The following is an 18,437-nucleotide window of genomic DNA, read 5'->3' as shown; positions in this document are numbered from 1 at the left end:
CATTTTAGTCCCCTAACCCGACATTTAGTCCCGACATTTACTCCCCAGGACTGCAAATTGTCACTAAACTTCGCGAATGGTCTCCTGAATGCAACAGTCTACGTAAATATGTGCCCTTGGTCAATTTGAACGACATAAGGCTGTATAACTCAGACATCGTAGCAATTTTCCAGCCACACAGAGTAAGAAACAGTTAGCGCATCTTTCTTCGCAAATTGTGCCCTATGTATGGCGCAAGATTTTATATCACTCGATATATCACGGTTGACGGATTGCTTCAAAGTATTTCCATGCATGCACACGAATTATGTACCTCACAGTAAATTTATTTACGCCCCTATGAGTGTAAAATGAGTGTTAGATAACTCACACCCTCATGGGTGTAAATGTTACACCTCAATAATGGGTGTAACAGGGGTGTCACATGTTACACCCAAAAGAAGGGTGTTTATTGGGTGTATTGACCCCAAAAACGAAAAAAGGCTTGCTCCCGAAATTCACGGAACACTAGTTGCACGAATGCATTTGCAGGTGTGAACATGACTCTTAGAGCTTTTTTATTTCCGTGTTGGCGCCGCGAAGCAGCTGTGGCCATGAGTGGCGTACAGGCGTGGACAGAGGACAGCAGGAAGGAGTGAGGAACAGGGGGGTTAGTGTGCGTCCTGGGCCGACTTGCGGGGGAACTAACATTCGGTGGGAAAGTCTTCGGAAAACCCAGACGGTGACAGGATTCGAACCCGTGTCACCGGCGTGGAAAGCGACGATCTTAACCCCTATGCCACGGGAACTGGTCTCTTTTAGAGTTTAGCTAGCTGTGCACTCGAAGAGCTTAGAAAGGCTTTGCTAGCTAGGCCAAGTGCTTCCGCTTTAATCAAGTCGACACTTCAACAGTAGCGTGCCTTCGATATTTGCAAGCCCAGTTGAAGGCTGCTGCTGCTGCTGCTGCTGCTGCTGCTGTCGAACTTCCCTTGTTCTTCCTAACTGTTCGTAATCTTTGGTTCTACCTTTTCTTTTCGTATATTAATTTCACAATCACTCACAGTAATTAGCCCTTTACTTACATACACATATGTATTTTAATTGCAGTGTCACCCGCGCCAGTAAACCCTCCAGCCAGGGGCTCAAGCCCCTGTCACCAATTTTCAAGTTTAGTCCTGCTGAAGGCAGCGCTGACTGCCAAAACGTCGACCCCTAATTTTGACTACAGATGTCCTACAGTTGGCAATACGACTGTAAATGTGTTTCTAGTAATTCCCATAACTCCCATTTAATTTTGTTAATGCAATAAAAGTAGCAATTGTTGTTAATCCTTAAACGGCTACCCAAGTCTCTCCGTTACTTATGATCTATATCTTCTCGCATCCATCTGTATGTACCAAGTTATCTATACACACACATAAGTTATATATATATATATATATACGCTACAAAATTTAGGTTCGAACGACCAGGATGTTGAATATAGATAGGGGAGAAAAGACACCAGAGACTGAAGTAGGGAGTAGGGGAAAGTTATTTATTAAGCTGGCATTTAAACTAAGGGTCTGGGGAAGTCTACGTTTCGGCGGAAGCTCCGCCTTCTTCGGGACTGAGAGGAAAATCGATGTACAAGGTCTTTTAAAAGGTTACAAAAGTGTCGTCACAGTTGGTACAATTCCACTGCGAGGCTATCGTCAGTGAGTCATGTTCTGGAAGATTCCGGAAGGTTCCTGGGTCATCGGCCGGGGAGATTACGTGTCAGAGCCTTGGGTCGCGCTCGTTGAAAACCTGTTGTCCGGGGTGTTCTTAGAGTCATTGTGTCCAGCTGTAAAGAAAAGAAGAAAAGAGGCAGCGGGCACTCCGAGGACATACAGAAAAAAAGTTATCCGGATATGCTTCTTACAGTTGATAGCACTCCTTTATCCTCATTTATTAGAGATTGGAATTTGTAGATCAAGTACGATTCGCGTTGCTCTCTGCAGCGATCGGATGTGAAATTTGACTCTAAAATAAAAAGTGCGACGTTATTAATGGAATGACCGGGTCGACTAAAATGGCGAGAAACCGGGAGGCTACCTTTTTTCGAAACATCTGATCGGTGGTTATTGAATCGAATCCTAAATGAATTTTTACTTTGACCTACATATTGCGCGGAGCATGTTGTAGATTGAATGATATAAATAATGTTACTGGAGTTACAGTCAAAGTCGCCATTGATTTTAAGGGAGAAGTCGGAGTTTGTACTCTTGACCGCTGCCGTGCTTTGCATTGATTTGCATATTTGGCATCTTTTACCATTGCATGGATGGCATCCCGCCGTAGGTGTTAATGGTTTGGGAACTTTGGAGTTGACTAGTCTATCTTGGAGGTTGCGGGCACGTCTGTAGGTAACTCGTGGCTTTTCGGCAAATATTTGTCGTGTCCGTTCAGATTGCAGAAGGATGCTATGGTGGCGGTGGAGGATACTGTTAATATTACCCGCGCCTGCACCAAAGGTAAGAACAAGGTTTACGCGGTCGCCCTTGGGTTCGTCGTTGCGTTTACCGAATAAGTTCCTCCGGTCTGTTTGTCGTGCTTTGGACAGGGCGTCTCTTACTAGACTGGGTGGAAAATTACGATTAACGAAGGTCTGCTCTAATTCCGCGAGGTTTTTGTTTAGAACATCGTCGTCCGAGCAGATCCTCCTGTATCGGAGTGCCTGGCTATAAGGAATGGCGAGTTTAGTATGGCGCGGGTGGCAACTGTTAAAGGAAAGGTACTGCTGAGCATGCTCAGCATGCTGAGCATGCTGAGCATGCTCAGCAGTACCTTTCCTTTAACAGTTGCCACCCGCGCCATACTAAACTCGCCATTCCTTATAGCCAGGCACTCCGATACAGGAGGATCTGCTCGGACGACGATGTTCTAAACAAAAACCTCGCGGAATTAGAGCAGACCTTCGTTAATCGTAATTTTCCACCCAGTCTAGTAAGAGACGCCCTGTCCAAAGCACGACAAACAGACCGGAGGAACTTATTCGGTAAACGCAACGACGAACCCAAGGGCGACCGCGTAAACCTTGTTCTTACCTTTGGTGCAGGCGCGGGTAATATTAACAGTATCCTCCACCGCCACCATAGCATCCTTCTGCAATCTGAACGGACACGACAAATATTTGCCGAAAAGCCACGAGTTACCTACAGACGTGCCCGCAACCTCCAAGATAGACTAGTCAACTCCAAAGTTCCCAAACCATTAACACCTACGGCGGGATGCCATCCATGCAATGGTAAAAGATGCCAAATATGCAAATCAATGCAAAGCACGGCAGCGGTCAAGAGTACAAACTCCGACTTCTCCCTTAAAATCAATGGCGACTTTGACTGTAACTCCAGTAACATTATTTATATCATTCAATCTACAACATGCTCCGCGCAATATGTAGGTCAAAGTAAAAATTCATTTAGGATTCGATTCAATAACCACCGATCAGATGTTTCGAAAAAAGGTAGCCTCCCGGTTTCTCGCCATTTTAGTCGACCCGGTCATTCCATTAATAACGTCGCACTTTTTATTTTAGAGTCAAATTTCACATCCGATCGCTGCAGAGAGCAACGCGAATCGTACTTGATCTACAAATTCCAATCTCTAATAAATGAGGATAAAGGAGTGCTATCAACTGTAAGAAGCATATCCGGATAACTTTTTTTCTGTATGTCCTCGGAGTGCCCGCTGCCTCTTTTCTTCTTTTCTTTACAGCTGGACACAATGACTCTAAGAACACCCCAGACAACAGGTTTTCAACGAGCGCGACCCAAGGCTCTGACACGTAATCTCCCCGGCCGATGACCCAGGAACCTTCCGGAATCTTCCAGAACATGACTCACTGACGATAGCCTCGCAGTGGAATTGTACCAACTGTGACGACACTTTTGTAACCTTTTAAAAGACCTTGTACATAGATTTTCCTCTCAGTCCCGAAGAAGGCGGAGCTTCCGCCGAAACGTAGACTTCCCCAGACCCTTAGTTTAAATGCCAGCTTAATAAATAACTTTCCCCTACTCCCTACTTCAGTCTCTGGTGTCTTTTCTCCCCTATCTATATATATATATATATATATATATATATATTGCAAAGATTATCACAATGAAAAAGAAAACTACAGGAGCTTTGAGCATTGTGCGGCATACACCCCTGTTGCACTGATATGAGTGTTCCAAAATTTAGCATGGTGTGTAACATAAGTGTGATCGGGGTGTATTGGTACATTACACCCCTTTTACGCCATCACGGGTGCTTAGTTGAGTGTAGTATAAGTGTATTTCGGGTGTGTCCTCATAGTACACCCTTTTCACACTGGGAAGGGCGTAAAAAATTTACTGTGTGGGACTCTTACAACAGCGAGGTGAAATGCAGTCGCCACTCTGTGACAATCATTTACTCCCATGCATTTACTCCCGAAAGGGACTATTTTTTGTGGCAATGTATTTAGTCCCCAAAGGGAGTAAAAGTACTCCTTGTTTTCTTAGAGTGTGATATACCGCCGGGAGATTTCTCAGCGAATGTTTCTACAGTCAGCAGAGACTTTTAGTGCATCGTACGCTATCGCTAGAGTTCAGCGTTTTCGGTTCTAACCGAAAAACACACGCCGTTAACTTTTTCTTCATTCGGTTTTAACCGAAAAACGTCGAATACAAATGAATGTCTGGGGAAAGATTACGGGGATTAACCGCTGCGCACGTCAAATTTTGTGCAGCAGACAAGAATCTGGGCAAGTACGCCTGCATCTATTACAATGAGCTTAAAAGAGTAGCAAGCCAAGTACTGGCTAACCTCTCATAACACTAAACAAGAAGAAGAGCTCTGCTTTCCCAATTGCTTTCCCAATCGCTCTGCTGATTTTGTATGGGTTCTAAGACTGCACTGAGACACACAGTTTTGAAATTACGCCGCGTATCTCAATTCGCCGATAACTGTAGGGGAAACCATGTACACGCCAAAAAAATCACCGAAAAACGCCGATTTCACGAAAAATAAATAAATACCGAAAAACATACGCTAAACCCACCCTAAAATAGAAACCGAAAGCCCGGAACCCAAGCTAACGCCTATGCGTACGTAAATAACAGCGTTGGTGGTTCTAAGCACGCGAAATATCTAAACTGAGGTTTGCGCATTGCGCAGAACCACCACGCTATCCCTTACGTACGCATAGGCGACAGCGTACGATATACTAAAACTCACGAATAACATTCTTACGCAACCGGTAAACCGCAAACACATAATTTCACACTGAACCCCCCCGTTGCCCACTCTTCACTTTCTCATTTACGGGCAACTCTTGTCTTCACCGGCCTGGGCACGTCCTCGAAAGGCCATCAACCCCTGTTTATAATGAAATAATCCCTTCTTATGCATTCCGCCTCGGACGCGCACGCACTTTCACAACATATAGCATAATAGAGAGAGAGAGAGAGAGAGAGAGAAGAAGAAAAAAAAAGAACAACAACAACATCAAAAGCTCACTTTCAGTCGAAACAACCGAGCTCGCAAAACAAACGCTTTCTATCTGTCTGTGCCTTCCCTACTCGTATGCGTTCGCTAAAACGTATTTCCGTAGCTGCGCCACATAAACAGTATTTATCTTTGTCATTCAGAAACTCTCGGAGTAAAAGTTCCGTGCATGCTCCTACTAATGCCTTCCGACGTAACACTGCTGCGTGGAAAGAGAAAAAGGAAGCGGGATAGGTTCAAAGTGCCTTCCGAGTAAAGGATACGGGAAGGGAATATACTGAATTCAGAAAAGACAAAAGGGGAATAAAAGGGTCCAACGAGGGAAGGAGAAATGTCAACAGTGTCTGTAGACGTAGCGCGGTTTGCTAATCGAGTCCAAGGTAGGATCGTGTGTTGCAGAAATAAAAAGAAAACGAAGGCGGTTACGTGTTGGTAAACGTGTGATAGAAATTCATCTATACGTGTCGTAATTTCCAGTGTATAATCCGCATTCATATATACTATAACACGGACTGCCTAAATTTAGCTAAAACGTCCGATTTTCTTTCTAACGGGCGCTATGGAGGCGAAGATAAAGATATAATAATTTCACAGTTAATGCAAATGACAAAAAAAAAAGAAAGAAAGAAAAGAATAACCGAACAACTGTAAGCTCTGTACAGCCGCTAGTGCACACACCAACCAAAGCCCGTGCGTCCACTATGAGCTTTTATTATTATTATTATTATTATTATTTTTATTATTATTATTATTATTTCACTTTAATGTTTATGTGAGTAGTGTAGGACAGGTAATGAAAGGTACACTAATTTACCAGTACGCAGATGACACGCCTGTTGTTGTCAATCCACGTACACCTCAGACCTGCAATCACTGCGTTACAGAGAGACACGAACCACGTCATGGACTGGTTTCTTACGAATTCCATTGCCAGTTGACCCTTCAAACTCAAAACTCATCGAAACGTCACGCTAGTTTATAGGATCTTCAAAGAAGATCCCCGCCCACCTCAATCTCAGTGCACAACAGCCCCACAGGCTACACTGAACAATACAATACAAGCTACCCTGACTCACGTCCTCCTAGGAGGTGAGTAACTACATCACACTGACCGTTGTCACTATCACCGCCCATATCAACGTGTATATCTCCATATATTTTACATCCTTCAACAACTGGCGATGGAGAGTTGTGTGCTTCTTGTCCAAAATGCTGCTCTCTTGTCTCCCATCAGGAACGCAGTCTCAATAAAACTTTGAAATGGCGTCCTTTGAAGTCCCATTCAAAATCGTAAAGCATTTACGATCGCGTAGGCAGTCGTGCAACTCCCTACTTTATAGTTCGTAGTTGTCCCATGTAGATTCAAGTCGTTACACGTGTATATAAAAACAGGGCTAGCCGTACCCGTATAAAGAGAAACGGTACTCAGAAAATATATATATGTCGAAATAGCTCGCCCCGTGTGCAAGCAGTGTAGAGGAGCTCTCTCTGATGCTTTTTCAAACGGAGGCGCATGTTTCGGTATGGGTCGCAGGAGAACGTCTGAGTAGCTTCACCGAAGCGTGACAAATGCAAAGATCAGGAAATACGCTACGAAGGAAATACTATTTACACGGCTTGAATGGGATGGCGAATTGAGTCAAACTTGTGAGGATACTTTATTTCCTCGCATAGAAATTTCATTTCATAGAACATAGTTTATCAGATTTCATGTTTCGATGTAGGTGCTCTTGGTGAAGCAAGATTCGCGGTCGCAGGATGGTCGAGGTCAGACGAACACAACTCAACTCGTCCAGCGGTTAGGAACATTGACAGATTGAAATCAGGCGTCGGGGGTTTTGTTTTGTCTTTGTCTGTTTCTGGTGCCAGCCTCAGCTTTCCTGATTTCCGCCACATCCATAGACGTCTGTATGTATGGACGATTCCGCGGATCTGGGTCGTCTACTCGGATTCAAAGGACATCCAACATAAGGATTCGTGGATCGCTCGCCCCAGTCGTCACACTACAGTCGTTTGGCCGTAGTCGTGACGTGGCCAACAACGGCGAGCCGATAAAGACATTATCCTTCCGCCATATCTCCCATCAAGTTCAGCGTCTAAGCGATCACGGTCATCGTGTTGCGCGACAGTCATCCAAACACTATTGATAGTACTACCGATGGTTGAGATGACTACTCATTTGACTATCGATAGTCTTGTTCAAAACTATCGATTGTTTCAGCTATCGATAGTCAGCTGGACGCAGTCCGGACCCGCTTGCTGCAAAAATGTAGCAGCCACTGCTCCCGGTTCTATTATCAATCTAATGAAATACTTTTATTTATAGTTGCACAGTAGATATTTTTGAAATGGCTTCGCACCGTTAACATGTAAAAAAAAAAAATATATATATATATATATATATATATATGTTACATAAAACAGAGGGGTTCCGAAAAACGGACGGCAGCCTCTGTTCAATTTAAACCAAGCAGAAAAAGAGATTTCATAAATTGTTGTGTGCTATGCGCGTGGTTAATATATTCAGAGCAGCATTATAAGCTGTCAAACTATAGGTATTTATATGTTACTGTCACACAGTAATACCGGTTTGTGACATTTAAGGACCATTGATTCCTCCTCAGAAATACCAACTTTTAAAGTAATGTAGATGTATACTACGATGTTTCACATTTCACGAACGTTATATTTTATTTTCCATGATCATATTTCTTTTTTTCCCCAAGGGGTAATTATTAATTACGAGCGAAACGCGATCGTCGAACTGCATGCGAAAAACGAGAATTGGGAAGGTTCCCGATGGAAATATGTTGAACTTTCAAATTGCGAGCGACTAATCGATAGCTTGCATGAGCGACACGCGAGCTCAGACGGTTTCGTTTTGAAAGGAAACATTAGTAAATTTTGAAATTCGTATTCAACGAACAATGGATAGTGCAGGCGCCAAAAGCGAATTCTCGTTTTTGAAATAAAATATGCCAAAATTTCTAATTCGCAGAGAGCGAACTATTGATAGTTTGCTGGAGCGAAACGCGAATTCAGAAAGTTTCACTTTCAAGAGAAACATGCTGAAATTATAAATTAGGGGTGAATAAACCACGGATAATTTACAGGAGTGAAACGCGAATTCAGAAAGTTTTTTTTTTTTTTTTGATTGGGTGTTAGCGCCGCGAAGCAACTATGGCTATGAGCGACGTACAGATGTGAACAGACGGAGAGAGGATAGTAGGAAGGAGTGGGGGACAGGGGGGTTAGTATGCGTCCTGGGCCGACTTCAGGGGGAACTGTGCCGACATTCGTCTGGAAAGTCTTCGGAAAACCCAGGGAAAACCTCAGACAGCCCAGCCGGCGGTAGGATTCGAACCCACCACCTCCCAGTCTTCAGCACGACCTTGGTTACCACCAACGAGCGGACGCGTTAGCCCACTCGGCCATGCCGCTGGTTAATTCAGAAAGTTTCGTTCTCAAAGAAACCTGCTCAAATCTTAAATTCGGAGTGAAAAAAATTATTGATAGTTTGTAGGAGCGAAGCTAAAATTTAATTTCGGATTGAGCAAACTACTGGTAGTTTACGGGAGCGAAACGCAAATTTCGCAGAAAGTTTCGTTTTCAGAAGAAACACGCTAAAATTTTAAATCCGGAGTGAATAAAGTATTGATAGTTTGCAGGCAGGAGCGAAACGCGAATTCAGGGGTGCTGGATTGGCTTGACTTAAGCGACGTAAAGCTCTTTGAAGTGCACCGGCTATATGTCACGATAGGATACTACCGATAGCCCGAAAAACTATCGCTATACTAACGAAATTCCGGTTCACTCGATAGTTGGGCAATCGATAGTGAAAAACTGTCGGTAGTATCGAATGTTTCGATAGTGTCACCCATCACTACGGTCATCATACAGGGTGTCTTTCTTTCTTTTTTTTTTTCTTAAGATTTAAGATTTTTCTTAAAAAACTATAAGGGCTATAGACATCGTGTTTTCACTTCTATCATCTCTGCGGGCTGGCGGACGTTCTTGGCCATCTGTTGCTCCACCGTCGAATGACTAATTACCTAAAAATCGTTAATTAACTTTTTAATTATAAAAGCTACGAAGTTGTCTCAATGAGAACATCTGTTCCTTTCGGTCACCTGATATCGTAGCCGTTTTCAAAACAAAAATCTGTTCGGTAGATCGTCCGCAAAAAAATCGTGAAGGAACACCAAGAAGCACAAAAAATTGAGGTTTTAACCAGTTCATCGAAGTTGAAAACTTTAAAGGGACTATGAAACGATTTTTTTCTTCGTTTCGTTCGAAAGAAGACATTTTTCTGAGTCTAGAACCGAAATTTTACTTTCGTCGCGCGAGCGGATTTCTCGGGAGCGAATTTAAACGGAGCGGCGAAGGGAGGACAGCTGGCGCCGCGCCGTGACGAGCTGCCGAGCGGAGACACAACGGGTAACTTGACGCGACCACGGCTGGCTCAGCTACACGTCATCGTGACATGTTGCCGAGCCGAGGAATCCCGCCAGGAGCATGCGCCGTAGGATCCCGCGTATGCGTTCATCGGGAGTGGAAATCTCCATGACAGCAGCTTTCGCGCGATCGGCAGATTTCGGCAGTGGCGGCAGCCACAGCGCGAGCTCGCGGCATTACTTGCCATTGTGCAACACCGGTGACGTAACGGGGAACCCAAGAGCGGTCCGTACAGTTACACCATCGGCAGGGAAATATGCGCGGGAGAGGAGGAACGCGGAAGAGACATTTCCAGCGCGCGCTCCTCGCAGAGTGGAGCGATTTCGTCCGGAAAAATTTGTGGCATATTAGTTTCTCTGCGGGAAGAACAGTTTCCATCGAAAAAAAGTATGGGGGTTCGGGAAATTTCATAGTCCCTACTGATATTGCAATGCAAACGTAATTTATGCCAGGTTAAGTACACAACACACACACACAAATAGAGATACGATGATGAGATTGGGCTGATGCCGGCCAGCAGGCTGGGCGCTGCCCCAGTACACAAAATAGAACTTGCTCTTACTGAAGTGTGATTTCATAATACTCCGCGAGAAGAAATTTGGCTGACGAGTGCAGACAAGCGGCAAAGCGATCAGTGCGTTGTAGATAGCCTATGCATAGAAGTTGCAGAACAAAAGTGAAGGGCAGACTTTAATGCCTGGCGGAAATGGCACGTTCAATTTTACTTGGAAGCGAGCTCAGAAGCGAATCTTGTGATTGCCCGAAGTACTATACGGCAACAGTTGATGAACGGTAAATATGACTTATTAGAGCAAAAGCCTTTCACTCGAGGTGCCCCCCCCCCCCCCAAAAAAAAAAAAAACCAAAACCACGACGAACTGCCATCTCTAACCTGCCGGTTCCAGATGCCCCAGAAAACTGGTACGAAAGTCAGTACCACATTCATGTGCGTATCTGCTCGTGACATTGTGAAAGCGCTCGATTTCTCTCGAAATAAGGTTTTCAAAACTTAGTGGAATCATTGAAGCTCTGCCACCAGGTTTGCAATGGAAACACTGGGGTCTGGCTTGCGAGAGGCAAACATTTCACCTGAAAGGTTTCAGATTTATTTTGATTCGGTTCCACTTCGGATAAGCGGTAGAAAAATAAGTAATTTCGGTTTGGTTCAATCGCAGCTCAACAAAAAACAAAGAAAAATCGGTTTTTAGCGGTTTTCGGTTCGTGTTGAGCTCCGATTCCGATCGCTACTTTCTCTGTCTCACGGAGTGACAAGGGAAAGAGGGGCGAAAGAAAGCGCCTTCGACAAAGCGATGGGCAGACAGCTGGATGGAAACGCGAGGATGATTAACACGAGAATACCCGCTATTGAAATGTCCGCAAGTATTCACTGCCCGTGTATCATCCGACAACACTGTTGTCTGCAATTAGCACAGTAAGCTTCTACCACTTCTACTAATATAGCATAACAGCACACACACACAAAAAAAAAAAAAACGCGTAGGCCACTGTAAAGAGACAGCCACGATCGCAGGGCAATACAACTTGAGAAGACATCAGAAACGCATTCGTGCAAACCACCGTAAGCGTTCGGTGAAAGAGGGCAACCATATGGCACGCGTTTCAACAACCGTTTTCATATTCGAAGAAGAAGTATTAGAACGGCGCCCATCGAAAAGACAAACTTGCTTTGCAGAAACACGTATCCGAATCTCGAACCGAAAGCAATAATTTCAGCCTCTTTCTGGCTACAGAAGACACCGTAGACGACAAAAGGCGCGGCCAATCCATCAGCGTATAGCCGTGTTTGCGAAAACGGCAATATAACGCTACGTCGTGAGATTCCATTTGTCGGTTGTCAGCAGCCATTTGTATTCCGCCTCTTTTGGCCAAAAGAGGAACGCACTCTTCCATTCGACGAATCTCTTATCAGTCGCCGTTCGGGTCATTTTTCAACTCCTTACGTTCGGTGACTCCTTTGGGAGCCGTAACGGCTCAGCAGTGAAGTTGCACGTACACGAGATTCGCACAGCCACCTCTCAGGTCACAGCCACCTTCACGCAGCCTCCCGAGGGATAAAGTGACGAAAGCAGCGCGTGCACAGAGAAGCATGGTTGCGTAGAAAAATTGGAATTTGTAGTTGTCGAGGCTTTTCGATTGTTTGACTGATTAATACGTCCTACATGTGTTATATTCCGTGGCATAACGTTGCATTTCTTGTCGTCACGCATTGTTGAAGGGACAGTAAAGTGCAAATATTGCTCTTCGCGAAATGATACTTTACTTTTACTTTGACAACGTTACTTTGAGACTTTGACAACGACACAAAAGGAACGTGATTAATCCGACGCGTTCTTCCTCATTCATTGATCTCCTCAAATGATTTGTGCAACCATCCCCGGAAATCGTGTGACATCACGGCAGACGCCTCAGCCAGTGACGAAGCGCAAGAGAGGTCACGTGATAACGGCTACCAATGGTAACTGTCGGGGTTCTGATGTCAGAGCTATATACGTGCGTAAGTACGACACGTAGAGAAATAATTATTTTTTTCCTCAATACTCTAGTGTGTAGTACAATGATGCATGATGTAATGAACCACATTTATCGCACAACCACACCACACAACCACGTCAATGGTGCAGTCTGCGACGCCATATCTTCTGCCAAATAGCCTTTCTCTTTCCCTCTTTTTGTGGTTCTATTGTGTCGCTTGTTCGCCTTGCTCCCTCGCCGTAGCAGACATTCTTGGCAGCCAATAAAAGCGCGCAATGATCTGACGTCACAGCACGCGAGGAGCTGAGGCCGTCGCTGTTGCGCGCGCTCTCGTGAACAAATTTTCTCCGGAAATGTACACGCTTCCCAAAGGAAATATTTTGCGTGGTATTCGCGAATTCTTCTGGCTGTTGTGCTGCAAAAAATAATAATAATAAAAGGAAAAAAAAGTTACACTGGCTCGAACGTGGATGTCACACGGCCGCTTCAATCCGACATGCGTCGCGTTTCATTGGTGCTTCCGTTCGCTCTCCGTTGTTTTCTACACTCTTAAAAATGAACTTCACCGCATAGCACGCTCCTAGCCAACCATTATCTCGAATGATATCGTTATCTGCCCTGATTTGTTGAAAATGGGGGGCGTACGCCATTTCTGTGACACTTATGCTGTTCATAATTATCACAGAAAAGGCGTACGCCCTGTGTTTTCAACAAATCAGGGTAGATAACGATATCATTCGAGATAATGGTTGGCTAGGAGCGTGCTATGCGGTGAAGTTCATTTTTAAGAGTGTAGGTCCGTTTACCATCTCCGGAAGTCACCGACAGGCAAATGGCCGTTCAGCTCCTTGTTGAACTGCGCCAACCTGGGATACGAGACATCATGCTCGATCATTCCAACCTTTTTCCCATGAAGGACCTCCCTCGAAGCGTACACAGACCATGCTCTATAGGCTACGCACTGGATCTATACGTTCACTAACTCCCAGCTATTCAAGATCAGCTCTAGGGGTAACGCCGGCTGCGGCCACTGTCAACAACCTGAAACAGTCCAACACATCCTGCGAGAACGCCGAGCATACGATTCTGCTCGCGAAGCCCACCTCTCTCACTCCAGCTCTGGCACGCTAGCGGACATCCTCTACCCCGCTGATTCTTCTGCCTAACGGTCCGCTCTTCCTGCAGGAGGCGAGTGTTGCCCAATGTTGCAATCCCTGTAGCATGTTGCAATCCCTGACGGACTCAAGCACCCTCTAGCATTACTATTACCCCCTTCCCATCTAGGCTGAACACACACTGGCACATTACACGGTAAAACCATACGTTAGACGTGCCTTCTATGCTTGTTTAACGTAGTTTCGTCACTTTCGTATAAGATTTTCAAGGTGCGCTAAGATCTCCAGCAGAGCCACCCTACGTAAGAAACGCATTACAGAGACCATCGTAGTCCCCTCGAGACCGTGGGTTTCGGGCACGACCTTCTTTGCTCCTTCGCAATTTGGTGGTGCTGTCGAACACAATGGCGTCATTTGTTTACAAACAGGGAGAGGTCTAATAGACCTTTCCCTGTTCGTAAACATTGTTATTCGCATTATTACTGGCATTACTTGTTGCAAGGACTCTCTGTATCGATTTTTTTTTTTTTTTCAGAATGCCCAAGGACACAATGAATGCCGCTATCCCATCAATACTACCAGTAAATCTGAGATGGAAGTCAGAGTTGGCTCCCGGGAGCAGTGGTTTATCCAGAGTCTCAAGCATGGAGGGGTGTTAGAAAACATTGGGGGGGGGGGTCATTATTATAGTTACGTCATTACAGCTTAACATATCATTACCGACATGGGCCTCAAGCTGAACTCGCAAGGGCACACCCTGTAGGAGGTACACAGGTGAAAAAGTTAGGGGGTGTCACTGAACATTTGGGAGGTGTTAGGGGGGTAGGGGGGTGGTCTGGATAAATCACATCCCGGGAGTCCGGGACTCGGATCAGCACCCGGCAAAACCACCAGGATCAGCATGCAGCAAAAAATGAGCAAATGGAAGAATGGTGCTGCCATCTAAAGCAGCAATTACGAAACACGGGACTTCGGCGTGGTGCTGCAGCGGTGCAGCTTCAAGGCACAGATGGCGCACCCATGCAAAGGAGAAAATACGACAGTCTCCCAGAAGGAATAGCTGCAGCCGTTGATTGGCCACGAGGCTGACGTCATGCTTATTCCCGTCACTTAGCAACGGAGGACGCCAAAGCTTCCCAAGGCGTCTCGAACTGGCGTTGTCTAGAGTCACTCTGGTGCCGTCCTGCCGATCCTCTTTACTCTTTATGCGTATACAGGGTGTTTGCTCTAACGTGTCCAGAACTTTTAACTTTAAAGCGAGCGATAAAAGTGAAACGAGCGCTACTTTTCAGCTACTTGACTGAGAAACAGGTGGTACTAGTGAAGCAATACCTGTTTCTTACTCAAGTAGCAGAAAAGTACCACTTGCTTTTCTTTTCCCGCTCGCGTTAAATATAATTTCTGGGCAGGTTAGAGCAAACACCCTGTATATTCTCTATGAAATAAATTGTCGGTGCAAGTTCAGAATCAGTGGCGCAGAGTGTTTGCTTATCGTTCTGCTGTTGCAACCTCTCCACATAGTATAGTTTGTTTCTATGTGTGTGTGTGCATGTGTACAGCTGCTGGTGAGACATCTCATATGGGCCTGAAAGTCTGACTGCTCTCTGTTTTATCACGGTAGCGATGTTCTATCGCCCGTTTCGGAGGGGATAGCATGTTGCAGGACAGTACGTTGGTAGCAGGGGGGAAGGGAAAGATGGTGGACAGGAGGAAAGGGTGAAGTGGAAGACAGAGCGGAATCCGCTCGGGGGGAGGATAGCTGCGTCCATGGGCCGACTTCAGGGGAACTGTGCCGGCATACGCCTATTACACATCTGAGGGAAACCCAGGAAAAACCCCAGACGGCACAGCCGGCCCGCGGATTCGAACCGCGGACCTCCCAGTCTCCAAGCGCACGCGTTACCGCTGCGCCACCGGAGCTGGTGTTGGTAGCATTGTGCTTCGCCGCGAGCATTGCATGGACTTTTTTAGTCTGGAATCGCTTTGGAAGACGCGCGGAGACATTACACCCCGGGCGGTGTTGTCCAACCTCCTGTACCTCCCGTTACTTTACATTCATTTAAACACAATTGTTATTCTAACAAAAAAAAAAGTGATCTTAAGTGACCAAATTTCGTAATTGCATTCGTAAAAACAATAATCATAAAGCTGAAATGAAAAAGAAACGGAACTAGTCTCATGAAAGCATCCGCGCATAATGTGCGCGGCGAAAAGAGCAGCATCCCATGGCGCTTATACCTAACTTTAGCGCTATCTATGGCGCTGCAATCCAGGGAAGGGAGTATTCAACCACACATCCACAGCGCATGTGCACACGCAACTGTAATGTCTCAAGTGGATCCAACAGCTATTGGCGAAATAGCTGTTGTATGGGCGAAATAGCACTGCAACGTCCAGCCATCTGTTACTTCTGCTACAAAACAGATTCGAAACCGAAAGCGGTCCATATCTGTTATTCGTAAGAAAGGCATGTTATTCAGAACAAGCCCTTCAGCCAGACAGGGCATTCAGTGGTGATGGTCCCACCCTGACGGGAGGACATCACGTTCTGCTTGGCCGTTTGACGCCTCCCAGTCAAAAGTTTCCTACCTGCGCACTCCTGCAAAAAGAGGGAAATGGCGTTCGAGTTCGAGGGTCACGTGTTTTGTAGCGATCATGAGCCGATTAGAATCAACGCTGATCTGTTGGCCAGATAAACCGTGTTCCGACACAGGTGAGCCGAAGTGACGTTGTTTCTGCGCTCGAGAAGTACGTCGTTCTGGGTGCGCCTCATTTGCATATCAAAGTTTGGCGATTTATATCTCAAAGTACGTGCTCGTTTCAGAATTTTTGAGAAATGATGTGGATTCAAATAATGGTCGTCTCCAATAGACCTCTAGTCGAAAAACGTCATCATGCCGTTGGTAGACAGACTGAAACCCAAACAAATCGGAAGGGGAGGACTGGGTGCCACGAATGGGCACTTGTTCGCTGCCTCCTATTGAAAGAAAAGTAGGACCGCAGGTCGCGTTCCTTTCAGGGACCATCGTAATCCTCTCAAGGTCGTGGCTTTCGGGCGCGACCTTGTTCGCTCCTACATTCGATTCGAGAGTAGTTCAACTCTACCAAATTGGTGGCGCTGTCGAACACTATGATGTCATTTGTTTACAAACAGGGACTGGTCTATTCTGCTGTCTCGCATTTTCGCGAAAACACCTAATTAAAAAGTTCGACTCGTGCGAGTGTGAAAGTGACCTACAAAGAAGATGGAGTGCATCCAGAAAGAGGGGGGCTCAGCACCGTGGAGGAGCCAGAGCCCGCCAGTGAAACCCGCCGATGGGAGGCGGCGAGCGGAGACTTAAAAGTTCTTGGTATTAATAAATGACTAATGAATGGCACGAATAAATGGATAAAGACTTGGCATTTCTTTCACTAAAATCCCGCAACGGAGCAAAGGAGTCGGAGATCGCGACGCTTTCATGTTTCTTAATCTGTGACGGATAAAAACAAAAACACACACAAAAAAAAACAAAAAAACACTGTGCATACCGAAACGAAGCATTCGAATCCTAGTTAGCCGCCCCTCACCTTCGTGGCTATGTGGACTTTCGACGTCCTCGCGATGCAGGCACTATACTTTGAAATGTCGGCGCGCTTTGACCAGTGAGGGCGCTAGCGTTGATGACCAATTATCTTTCCCTTCAAATCTAATCTAATCAATGCATACCATCTGCCGGAGGGGGCGGGGGCACCATGTCCCCCAACCTTTCATGCACAGAGGTCGGGTAGGGTTCCGGGAATTCCGTGTTGCGACGTTGTGGGGCAAATTTTTACAGGATTTTCATGATCACTCGCATGAAACACACGATTCTTAGGATATATCATTCAAAACTTTCATCTTCAGTGTCACCTGGGTAGACTTCCTGGAGGGGGCGTGCCCCCTCCCCCCTGTGAAAGTTCCGGGGGGCTCAGGACCCCCCCCCCCCCCCCCCGCAGTCGGCGCCTACGATGCATACGACCAAAAACTATGTAGACGAGAAGTCTGTTTTTGGGTGATATACCGGAATATGCCCACTAGCAACGTGCAAAGCAAATAAAGGCTAAAGCCACAATGTCTATTTGAATAGCAGTTCGATCAACGGCTACCAACAAGGATTGGTGAGCACCGCAGTTGTGGTGCAGCACAGAATGTGGACCTTCCTTCCCTCGTCCCTCTGAGTCAGAGTTGTACACGTTACTCGGAAAAAGTAATGGATTATAATTACTGTTACTACTGCCCGAAAAGTAATTCTTTACCATTATAAATTACTTCATCAAAAATGTAATACGTTACCGATTAAAAATGTAACGCGTTGCTTTTTCCGTTACTTTTAAATTGTGGGCCATAGCAAAGCCAACAAGCCTGCAGTGAATGCAACTATGCAGCTCTTGTTGCAAATTCTAAAATGAGACACCAACATATACGGTAAGTGAAATTCACAAATACATTTGAAAGCAACAGATAAAACACATACAAGCGTTTATTACAGATTTGTTTGCTGAATAGGGTTGCCATTGTTGAAAGAAGGTTAAAAAGTAATCGATTACTCAGTAATCGATTACCGAAAATTGTAATCAGGTTACTTGGAAAATTACTTGCTCACAAAATTAATTGATTACGTTAAAAATTACTTGCTCACAAAATTAATTGATTACGTTAAAAATTACTTGCTCACAAAATTAATTACGTTAAAAATTACTGGAAAAAGTAACTTATTACTAGTAACGCAATTACTAGTAACGCGTTACGTACAACTCTGCTCTGAGTACAGACGAAACTGGCAGAGAAAGGCGAAGGAAAACAAATGAAGCGAGAAGAAAATCACTTCGAAAAGACCGAAAATAATCGACAAAATTCGATCGTATGTACGTTCTGTATTGATA

At 45.3% G+C, this 18,437-nt stretch overlaps 1 protein-coding gene across 2 annotated transcripts in view; it reads right to left on the bottom strand.

Annotated features, from left to right (window-relative positions):
- The window catches only part of LOC135389010 (cell adhesion molecule 4-like), a 596,648-nt gene that overhangs the window by 556,169 nt on the left and 22,042 nt on the right, over positions 1-18,437 (bottom strand). The window lies entirely within an intron of this gene.

Source organism: Ornithodoros turicata, chromosome 3 (genome assembly GCF_037126465.1).
Source record: "Ornithodoros turicata isolate Travis chromosome 3, ASM3712646v1, whole genome shotgun sequence".
Classification (NCBI taxonomy): Eukaryota; Metazoa; Arthropoda; class Arachnida; order Ixodida; family Argasidae; genus Ornithodoros; species Ornithodoros turicata.
The sequence above is the reverse complement of the archived record's forward strand: the minus strand, read 5'-3'. Positions and strand labels throughout refer to the sequence as shown.